General features: G+C 43.5%; 1 protein-coding gene across 1 annotated transcript in view; it reads left to right on the top strand.

Annotated features, from left to right (window-relative positions):
- The first annotated feature begins 4,528 nt into the window (after nt 1-4,528).
- The window catches only part of STRA6 (signaling receptor and transporter of retinol STRA6), a 109,002-nt gene continuing 102,997 nt past the window's right edge, over nt 4,529-10,533 (top strand). The window contains exon 1 of the mRNA XM_068275738.1: nt 4,529-4,664. The gene's annotated coding sequence lies outside the window, so the exon portion shown is untranslated. The remainder of the gene's footprint in view (nt 4,665-10,533) is intronic.

Here is a 10,533-nt window from a genome sequence, read left to right as displayed (position 1 = left end):
CTGCATTACTGCTGGACTTGCGGAAGTAAACACCACCGTGAAAAAAATAGTGCTCCAATCGTGTACCACACACAGTGCAATTTATCCACACGATCCCATTTAAGATTAAAGGCTCACCAGATGCAATCCACCTCAGTTTTCAGGTGGGTCTCTCATGTAAATCAATCAGTCATAGATCTAGCAGCATTACGTTTCCAACGATTTTAATCCAAAGTATCACTGGACAGTTGACTTCATCGCTCTCATCCTCACAGGTTGGCCACCCATCACACTGCCAATTCAAGGGAATGCACTGGATGGCACCGCTGTGGCAAGCAAACTGCACAGGAGTACAGCGCAGTTCTGATTGCAGTCTTGCGAGAACTACTTGGGGACCTGGCCGCAGCGGCTCGGTCAGGGTCAACACCAGGTGTTGACCCTGACCGAGCCGCTGCGGCCAGGTCCCCGAGTAGTTCTCGCAAGACTGCAATCAGAACTGCGCTGTACTCCTGTGCAGTTTGCTTGCCACAGCGGTGCCATCCAGTGCATTCCCTTGAATTGGCAGTGTGATGGGTGGCCAACCTGTGAGGATGAGAGCGATGAAGTCAACTGTCCAGTGATACTTTGGATTAAAATCGTTGGAAACGTAATGCTGCTAGATCTATGACTGATTGATTTACATGAGAGACCCACCTGAAAACTGAGGTGGATTGCATCTGGTGAGCCTTTAATCTTAAATGGGATCGTGTGGATAAATTGCACTGTGTGTGGTACACGATTGGAGCACTATTTTTTTCACGGTGGTGTTTACTTCCGCAAGTCCAGCAGTAATGCACTATGTTGAGATTTGTCTGATTTTACAGGCTGTATTCTAAAGAAGAGGAGCGCTGTCTTCATATTGATAACAAGACACCATTGTGGATTAACTGATAGCGAACACTCTGAACTCTGGGTTTTGGTTTTTGATTTATATGTTTTCTACTGGGCTGGTGGGCGCATTCTGTACTAGTAAAAAAAAATCCATATTTACCTGGGGCATCCTTAAGCCCCCTTAGGGCCGCTTGTTCCTCACATTCTCTGCGGGTGGCTCCGGTAATTCAGCCTGAAAGCCTGGCTGAGTCAAGCTTAGTTGCGCATGCATGGCCTGGCCAAGCACGTGCCCATGTCCCGCTCCCATCCCTGGGAGTATTCTGCGCTTGCCCAGTACTACTGCTCAGGTGCAGATTGCTTCCAGGGATGAAAGCGTGATGTGGGAGCACGCCTGGCCGGGCTGCGCATGCGCGATGATGCGCAACTCTGCCAGGCTTTCGGGCTGAACCAGAGCCACTCGGGGAAACAACGAGGGACGAGCGGCCCTAAAGGGCTTAAGGAAGCCCCAGGTAAGTATGGTACTTCAGATGCTTCTCGGTCTCAGGTACACTTTAAAAAGCATTTAAAACAAGCTGAAAAATATAGGAGTTGATTCACTATAAAAAATAGCGTGCCTTATCAAAGTTAACATGTCTTATCAGAGTTAGAGATAGCCCGATCCTCCGATTTTAGGTTCGCAAACCAGGTGCACTGTGAACAACAGGTAGGTAGGTATATGTAGTGATGGGTATTACAATGTGCACCTGTCACACACACAGGTAGTAGTCACTGAATGTGCTGGGCCTGGCAGTGGCACAGTAGGAATTACCAAGGCTGTCTATGCAACATAAGTGTCAGTGGGACACACACACACACAAACACACACACACACAAATAGATCACAAGAACAAGATTAGCTCTCAAAAGAGCTGTTGAGGGGTGTTTTTTTAGCAATAAGAATAAGCAAGGAGCAAGCTAAGAAGCCTACAAGAGCCAAACGAATCTGTCCCTATGAGAGTCTGCAGCAGCTTTCCCTTCTCTAATTACTGCAGGCACACGAGTGAGTCCAATGCCTGACGCTGCCTGCCTTTTATAAGGGGAAGAGGGCCTCCAGGAGGGAGTGTAGCCTGATTGGCTACAATGTGCCAGCTGAATGTGATGTAGAGGGTCAAAGTTGACCCTCATGATGCACTATGGGGGCGAATCGAACTTCCGGTAAAGTTCGCTGTTCTCCGCGATCGCGAACCCCTGAAGTTCGCCGGGGACCGTTCGCCGGCGCACCGTTCGGGCCATCTCTAATCAGAGTTAGTGTGCCTTATCAGAGTAGCATAGCGAGCGCTACAAACTTATGCTTGCTAATTGGCAATGACGAGAGCTCCACTCATCCTGTCTTGAGCCCCTGAGGGCCCAATCACTTTAAAGGACATTATCCCCGCACTTTGATTGGCCCAATAGGCTGTCTGTCACTTCACAGGAAACTTGACAGGCAGCCTATTGGGCCAATGAGAAACACTTGAATTGTTTCATGTTTATTTTAGGCTGTATAGGCTCTTTAACGTATACTGTACCTGACCCATGGCAAAGCTATCTAAGATGTGCTGGATCCACACACTTCTGTGCGTTGCCCGTTCCTCTCCTCATTCCACTGGTCCCCATAATCACTCCTTGAATTTGACTTCTGGGTAATTTTCAGACAGGAAGAGGCAAGCTTGCCACAATGTTCCATCCTATTGCCCTCCCATTCAACCACCCCCATTGCTTACACTTTATGTTTAGATTGTACTATCAATCTGATAATTAATCAAACTTTTCCTGTTTAAATTGAGCTGGACATTGGGTGCTCTTATGCTGGGAATACACAGGTTGATTCTGGCGCTCGATTCTGTGCCCAATCGTTTTGCCCGCTCGATTCTCTTATCTTTAGCTCGTTTTTCTTATCTTTTTTCATTTCACTTCAATGACAAATCGATCGGCAAATCGATTGAACGATGATCGGACATGTCGGAAATTATCCATCTAACCATCGAATTAGCTCAGAATCGAGCTGTGTATTCCCAGCATTACACATTGGTGACATCCATAAGCTGAGACCTTCACAGAGGTTGTGTGTGTGTGTGTGTGTGTGTGTGTGTGTGTGTGTGTGTGTGTGTGTGTGTGTGTGTGTGTGTGTGTGTGTGTGTGTGTATATGTGTGTGTGTGTGTGTGTGTGTGTGTGTGTGTGTGTGTGTGTGTGTGTGTGTGTATATGTGTGTGTAGTGGAGTGAAGTCAGGGCTGACACATTATAGAATGCATGAGGCCACAGCCTATCAGTAGCATACTGTGGTACCTCAGCTGTGCCATGGTGGAGCATAGACTGATAGCCATTTCACCACTGGAGCGTCTACTGAGCCAGTCATGGCAATGTATATTTCAGCACTGGCAGTTGGAGAGCATTTGGTGAGTGGAAGCACTGCTGACCGAATGCCACTTAAAGAGAAACTCCGACCAAGAATTGAACTTTATCCCAATCAGTAGCTGATACCCACTTTTACATGAAAAATATAATGATTTTCACAAACAGACCATCAGGGGGCGCTGTATGACTGATTTTGTGCTGAAACCCCTCCCACAAGAGGCTCTGGTACCGTACGGTACTCTGGGCAAACTGCCACAATGTAACAATGACACACACAGGAAATGGCTGTTTGTAGCTGACTGTTAAAGCCAGAACAGCTACATAATCTGCCCACAGTAACAATGTCACCATGTAATACATGTCAGAATGTGAATCTGGGAGAGGAAAGATTTTACAATGAGCAAACTCTGACTAAATCATGTATACATAATTATTGTAAAAATTAAGCACCTTTTTATATTAAATTATTTTCACTGGAGTTCCTCTTTAATCTTAAACTGTCCATTTAAATGAGCCCTTACCAGGGGTGTAGCAAAAGCCATAGCAGCCATAGCAGCCATAGCAGCTGCTATGAGGCCCTGGAGCAGAGGGGGCTCAATGGTAATTGATGTATTCACTACTAACTTTCTTGTTTTCATTTACCCTCTGACTTTGTCTCAGTGCCCATGGACTATATGCAGTGTAGATGGCATAAGAATGTTGATTACCCAATTAACTTAAATCCATAGGGTAGGGGCGCCGCTCAAGAGTGCCTACATCTGATGGCCCCACGAAAGTTTTGCTATGGGGCCCCATAAACTTTAGCTACACCACTGCCCTAAATCACATCAGACAGCAGCACCTATAAAAGAGTCATCAGTGAAATAAAAGCTAGCCCGAGTATAAGAGTTCTTCAAGAGCTGAAAGCTGATCTGTGATTATTTGAAGTTAATCACTAGATTGCCTTTTGAACTGCTATTAAAGAAGCCCTTCATCTCTGTTGTTGAAGGAGCAGTGACACACTGATAAGAATGCACACGTTTAATAACCCACAATCATAATTTTAGGGAGAGCATGTAAGGCCAGATTCAGGTGCACTATAAGTTACTTATCAGTTATACAGAAAAGCAGAAGAGACTAGAGGTATGCCAGGAAGTTAATAATGCTGCTGATGTAGTGTTATTAGTCCTACCACCACCCACTCCCCCTTTTCCTTGGATAACATCCACATGCTCCTTGCTGTGCGGGGTGTAAAGTTCTCCCCCCTCCCACTGAACTTTGCCTGCTCTGTCTGGGCACTCTACCCCACCTCCTCATCTGAGATAAATCACCCCCCTCCATAACTTCCAGTCTAGAGGAGTGAGTAGAGCGTGCACATAGTTTCCGAATTCCGATCACAGGTGCTATTGCAGTGCAGCACCTGCAGTGTCTGGGAAGACTACATCCTCCAGCTCTCAAAAGGTTTGTCATGCTGTGTTGGACAGGGGGATTCATAGTCTAGTGTGAGGGAAATTGTGTTCAAATAAGGATGAGTATGTAATGACAGAGATAGATTGTATGTGTTTGTATAATAGAGTACAACAGCGCAGCACATGTGTATCAGGGTAATATGATAGAACACTAGTCTCTGGCTATGGTAACAGCTGCAGGAACATGTTAACTTCAGAAACAATGAAGGAAAACAGCAAGTTAGCTGTAATGGGCTGAGAGGACTCCAGAAACAGATACATGTGATCGAATCTAGCCTGAAGAAAACTAGTTTGTGTCATTTAAGTAAAATGTATCACCAGAACATATAATTCTATAGAATGTTTCAACTATATACAAATGTGTATTCTTGAATAATAGAAAGGAAATGTTTTATAATTGTTAAAATCTTTATATGCGTCTGTGTATCATAAAAAACGAATGGATGTCATGTTACGCATTGGGCTTATCACTAAAACTGGCCACACAATACAATTTAACTGTGTAATCTTCCCATTTTCATGAAGGATCCTTATATTTATATGGATGTGGCAACTGGCAAGATTGAACAATCAGGATTGTATGTTGGTGGCCAATTTTACTAGGTACACACCATTCAATTTCTTATCAGATCAATGCGTCGAACCATTCATTGCTGACATGTCTGATATTCTGCTCCCAATTGATAACGGGATCAATTTTGTGCAGTAGTAATCTGAAAGTCAATCCTTTTCTGTCAGGAGTAGATTGGACATGATAGAAATTTGCTGGACTGCTGATTTTGTAGGATGTGGCTAGAAGAACTTTCCCAGGTTTGCTACATTTTTGCACTGTGTGCATGTGATTGCAGGTGATAATCTTATGACTATGTAACATGATTAGAAATAACCATCTACACCATAGTCTGCTTATTGTTCTCCAAACACACATGACCTGGTTATGCAAGTTGGGATTAGTTCAGTACTAAATAAAATATTTTTTTCAGTGATTTTATTGTGGGATAAACCTCTTCCTGTTGTCATTTTTTTTAGCTTTATAACTGTACCATTGCAGTGAGTTACAGATAAATGTCAACATCCCCTATTAAATAATATTTGACTTCTGGCACCATTGCATCAAGCTTTAATATATATATTTTTCAATATACTGTATAATATTGCTCACCCTGATTATAGTTTAAAAATGTTAAAAAGAAAAAACAGTGAAAGTAATAAATATGCACCATTATATAAATAGTGAATTGTTTTTTAAACAAATTCGTTTTTTCAATAGAAGTTTTATTTTCTATTCACTAACATTTTACAACTGCTTTGAAAATACCGTATTTTTCAGACTATAAGACGCTCCTAAACATAAGAGGCACCTAGGTTTAGAGGACAAAACCAGGGGAAAATTATACTAAAGCTGGTGCATTCATGTGGATTATGCCACGTTGTACCTCTTTTGTCTCCGTGTGTCCTCTGTCCCCCTTGTGTCCTCCTGTGTCCCCCTCTGTCTTTCTTGTGTCCTTTTCTATGCCTCTTTGTGTCCCCTTGTGTCCTCCTCTATTCCCCTTTGTGTTCCCCGTGTCCTCCTTTGCCTAGGCACAGTACAATGAGTCCCCAGCATTGCGGCAGGTTGGAGGTTCATATTGACAGGCGTCCACAAGTCAGGAACTCCCTGCATTTGGACTATAAGACGCAGTGACTTTTTTCCCCACTTTTGGGGGAGAAAAAGTGAGTCTTATAGTCCAAAAAAATACAGTACATGACAGTTTATAGCTCCAGCCCATTGCTGTAATGGTCCATGTGAACGTACGTATTCAATTCTCACTAGTGTCAGCTTGAATTTAATAAATCTGCCATTATCAGCAGGAAAGGTTATATAATTAAAATTTGATATACTGTCTGTCAGTCAGGTGCTGACTTCTTGCAGCTATCTTCTCCTCTGCACATTGTTGGTCCAGAGTACAATAAAACATTAACACAATGGAGAGTACCTGCACTGTTTTATTGTGCTGGTATCCCATCAGTGGAAGAAAGTATTACTTGGTACCTTCTTCTGTTATATACTACTGCTTGTTCATCCTTTCTTCATTTACAAGATAGGCTAACACAGACCCACAGGCCTCTAATCAATTAAGTTTTCCTCCTGAATTTTCTCCTAGGTGGTATTTTCACACATTGTCAATAAAATGCCTTTTAAGTCCCAGGCAAGCAAAAATTACTCAAAATAATTTTGATATTACCATTTCACCTACTTATTGGCAAGTTTTCAGCTCAAGTCCTGAAAAGTTATTTTAGAGAGAAAACTTATGACAAAAAGTTAATCAAATATGGGCCACCTAATCAATTTAGTTTGGGGTTAATTCAATAACACTGCAGATGCTGGGCAAATATTAGTGGAGGGTAGAAGAGCTTACTGGTGTGATGAACACTATATGAGATTTATCTAATGTGTAAGTCGCTGCAACATGAATTAGTACCAGTGTATTACCTGCTGCTACCTCTAAGTCTTCTGGGCTTTGGTATTGCTGTACAGGAAGCTTCCAAGGTGATAGACATGGTCATGTCTGACAAAGCAGGTAAGAAACAGTATGAGGGTTTTCTCTTGAAGCTATACTGGCAACATCTCCCTGCTATGGGAGCTAGCGGTCCACCTCTTTCTTACCAGCTCTTATGGCCCTGGGGATGTGGTGCTTTGAAAAAGGATGAAAATAATTCCTTTCATGTACAAAACACTGATTTAGGTTGGGGCTTATTTGAATTCTCCACACTGACATAGCTGCTTCACCCTATCTCTTTGCCTGAAGCTATAAATACAGGTGGGGGTGGCTACAGTAGTAGTCAGTAGAAGAGCTTGAAGAGGACAGGTCTAGGGATAGTTGCCCTGTGTTCAAAAAGAGGTCTGCAAGTAAGCAACCACTTTGTAATTTAATTACAATAGTTTGATGGCAAATTGGCAATTTACATAGAAAGAAAAGTATTGCTACTATGAAAAACACAATTAACAAGTTAAGATTAACTGTAATAGTTTTGTAGTCATTTTATAGACTGGGGGAGCATGGAAATATAGTTGAAAAAAAATTACACTTTTGTACCATTATTGTTTAACGGCTGGACCTCATATTGTGTGAAAAGCATAGCTTGCAGCAAGTTTGTCAGACTCCAATGAAAACTGATAGAGCCTCTGTATGACTCATGAGGGCTGACAACATGTTCAGCAGAGGGGTGATGCTGAGCTGCTGTCAATGACAAATACTGAAGGTCTAATTTGTGATGCTGATCTCAACAGTGCAAGGAATCAAAGGTATCAAAGGTGTAACTACAAATCATTGATAGAGATGGCCTGAACGCTTTGCTGGCGAGCACTATTAGACAAAGATCGGGTATTCGTGCTTGCAGCGAGCAGCGAGCACATGGAGATATTCGACTCTCCCCCATACATCATCATTGGGCTAAACTTTGACCCCTTACATCACAGTCAGCAGGCACATAGTAGCCAATCAACCTGCACTCCCTCACAGACCCCCTCCTCCCTATAAAAACGCACTTGCACCCACCATGTGAGAGGGAAATTCAAACTGACATATTTATTTTTCTGTTAACCTTTTAAGTACCAGCAGTCTCTGACCCCTTAAGGACCAGAGACCGCTGGTACCATAAACAGTGAAATACCGGTGAATCGCGCACATACCCGTCGTCCACGCCGCATGCCGGGAACCTCAAGCCACCCACTCTGTTGTCTCTATGATGGCAGAGTTCCTATGAGCTGGTCAGGAGCCACTATCAATGTAAGCCAATGGGAGTTGAAATTGGCTCCTGACCTGCTCACAGGGCTCTGCCATCATAGAGATGGCAGGGCGAGTGAGCTACGGTGGGCAGAGAGCATCACGATTGGCATGAGCCACAAGAGCAGCGCGGTGGCGGTGAGCTGAAATCTACGAGCTGGCAGTCACAACAGCATCAAAACAGGGCGTAGATTTCAACTAGCGTCACCCTTAACTGGTTAAACAATGCAAATTGCCATGCTGTCCTGCTGATCCTCTGCATGCAGATCAGGTAAAGCACCTGAAACAATCACCTGAAACAATCATGCAGCTAATCCAATCATGCAGCTAATCCAGTCAGACTTCAGTCAAAGCGACTGAAGCCTGACTGGATTAGCTGCATGATTGTTTCAGGTGTGTGATTCAGACATTACTGCAGCCAAAGAGATCACAGGTCTGCCAGGCAATTGGTATTGTTTAAAAGGAAGTGAATATGGCAGAATCCAAATACTTCTATCCTCAAGTTCTCTTTAAAGGACATCCGAGGTGAAAATTAACTGATGAGAAAATCAATTGTATCTATCCTCAGTCTCCTAAAAATGACTTTATTTTAGATGTCTCACAGTTTTATTTTATATTTAAATCTAGTTTTTTTAAGTTTTTACTGTTTCATTGTCTCTGCTCAATGACACCTTCATTGAAGTATGCTAGAGCTCAAATCTATGAATTATTGAACCTTTTTATCTCTTTACTGCTCTCAGAAGCCATTTACTGACAGGAAAGTGGCTGTAATTACTTATCAGTGAGGGCTATGCTATAGTCTGACCCAGTCCAACCCGGTCCTGACCCGGGCAGAAACTGTCACTTGCATACCTCATGTTTAACTTTTTCAGGCAGAGAAAGAACAAATAGGAACACAGCCTTGTTATTTGTGTGCTAGGCACTGTACATACACATGTCTATCTCATCATGTCACATGTCACCTCAGTTGTCCTTTAACCCCCTTGCCGTTCCAATTACTGCGGCAAGGGGGCAGCGCAGCACTTTTTTTTAATTTTTTTTTTTAAGATCATGTAGCTAGCCTAGCGCTAGCTACATGAAAGCCGCTGACAAGCGGCATCCCCCTATCTACTTTGATCGCCTCCGGCGATCTGCGCAAGCAGGAAATCCCGTTGAGAACGAGATTTCCTGCAGGGCTTCCCCCGTCGCCATGGCGACGGGGCGGGATGACGTCACCGATGTCATGGACGTCGGGACGTCACAGGGAATCCCGATCCACCCCTCAGCGCTGCCTGGCACTGATTGGCCAGGCTGCGCAAGGGGTCTGGGGGGGGGGGGCGGCGCGGTGCGACGGGTAGCGGCGAATCGGCGGCAAGCGGCAGCGATCGACTTATGCACGCAGCTAGCAAAGTGCTAGCTGCGTGTAATAAAGAAAAAATTGTGAAAATCGGCCCAGCGGGGCCTGAGCAATCCTCCTGTGCAGGTTACCCCGAGCTCAGCTCGGGATAACTGGCGAGGAGGTTAAATGGAGTATACATTGCTTTGGTTAAAGGAGAACTGTAGTGAGAGGTATATGGAGGCTGCTATATTTATTTCCTTTTAAGCAATACCAGTTGCCTGGCTATTCAGCTAATCCTCTGCCTCTAATACTTTCAGCCATAGGCCCTGAACAAGCATGCAGCAGATCAGGTGTTTCTGACAAATTTAGACAGATATGACAAGATTAGCTGCATGCTTGTTTCTGGTGTGATTCAGACACTTCTTTAGGCAAATAGACCATCAGGGCTGCCAGGCAACTGGTATTGCTTAAAAGGAAATAAATATGGCAGCCTCCATATCCCTCTCACTACAGTTCTCCTTTAACTTGTCTTATGCAAAATTGTAAACTAAGTTTCTCAATTTTGTATCTCAATATTTTTATTAAACATTTTCATAAATATAAACAATATAACGGGAAACCACATATAGCAAGGCAGGATTACTACTTTTTGCAATAGTACAAAGCATTTCTTGTACAAGGCATTTCTTGTACATTAGACTAACAGATTCCAGTGTACTAGCTTCTCATACCATAGGAGGTGATATAACCTTGCAATGTAAGCAAACACACATAAA

This window comes from Hyperolius riggenbachi, chromosome 3 (assembly GCF_040937935.1).
Source record: "Hyperolius riggenbachi isolate aHypRig1 chromosome 3, aHypRig1.pri, whole genome shotgun sequence".
NCBI classification, from domain to species: Eukaryota; Metazoa; Chordata; class Amphibia; order Anura; family Hyperoliidae; genus Hyperolius; species Hyperolius riggenbachi.
This window is presented reverse-complemented; position numbering and strand designations above follow the sequence as displayed.